The 1,092-nt window shown below is 45.8% G+C and overlaps 1 non-coding gene across 1 annotated transcript; it reads right to left on the reverse strand.

The window, feature by feature from the left end:
* Positions 1-202: 202 nt before the first annotated feature.
* Positions 203-340, reverse strand: LOC114813919. The gene has a single exon (XR_003761663.1). It is a non-coding gene; the product is annotated as a small nucleolar RNA SNORA7 (small nucleolar RNA).
* Between the last annotated feature and the right edge of the window lie 752 nt (positions 341-1,092).

Genomic DNA, 1,092 nt, shown 5'->3' on the forward strand with positions numbered 1-1,092 from the left:
TTCTGACCCGTAGCGACACCCCGGAAATGCCTCTCCCTGAACGCTCCTCTCTCCGTCTGCAATCGTTCTGGTAGTGGATCCATAGAGTTTTCTTAGCAAAAATAAGGAAGTGGTTTACCACCGTCTCCTTCCACTCAGTAAACTTGAGTGTCCACCCTCGACTCTCTCCCGTGCCACTGCTGCCCAGTAAGGGTGAGTTTTGATTTGTAGCAGATTGTCTTCCACTTGCTATCCACTGGCCAAGCTAGGAATGGAATGGGTAAACCTCTGCTTGACTTTCCCTCCCCTAGCCGAGACTGGTGGATTACTGGAAACTCTCCAGGGGCGACCCTGGGAGGGGGAAGGATTTAGTGCCACCTAATAATAGTAATGATTTTGGTATTTGTTAAGCGCTTTCTATAAGCCGAACACTGTACTAAGCACTGGGGAAAACACAGGATAATCAGGATCCACATGGGGCTCACAGAATAAGTAAGAAGAACTGAGGCACAGAAAAGTTAAGTGACTTGCCCAAGGTCACACAGCAGACAGGGGGTGGACCTGGGATTAGAACCTTCTTTGTAAAAGGATATTAAGACGGCGAATTCTGTGTGGGATAGGGACTGGGCCCAACCTGATTATCTCATATCTACTGCAGCTATTAGAACAGGACTTGATGCATAGTAAAGCGCTTAACCAATACTGTAAAAAAAAAAATTACAAAAACAAACTCAGGTCCCCTGACTTCCAGGCCCATGCTCTTTCCACTGAGCCATACTCCTCCCCACCTGCAGCTTGGATACAGGGCTTCCTAGAGGGAGTTCTTGGGTCAGTATTCTCTGAGTCACTGGTACCCAGTGGAAATAATAATAATACTAATAATAACAGTCTTTGTTAAGCACTTACTATGTGTCTAGCACTGTATTCAGTCCCGGGGTAGATGTGAGATAATCAGGTCCCATATAGGGTTCACAGTCTAACAGTGCTTGGCACACAGTAAACCCTTAACAAATATCATAATTATTAAATAGGGAGACCAGGTACTGAATCCCCATTTTGCAGTTGAAGAAACTGAGGCCCAGAGAAGTTAAATGATTTGCCCAGGTCACACAG

This window comes from Ornithorhynchus anatinus, chromosome 8 (genome assembly GCF_004115215.2).
Source record: "Ornithorhynchus anatinus isolate Pmale09 chromosome 8, mOrnAna1.pri.v4, whole genome shotgun sequence".
Classification (NCBI taxonomy): domain Eukaryota; kingdom Metazoa; phylum Chordata; class Mammalia; order Monotremata; family Ornithorhynchidae; genus Ornithorhynchus; species Ornithorhynchus anatinus.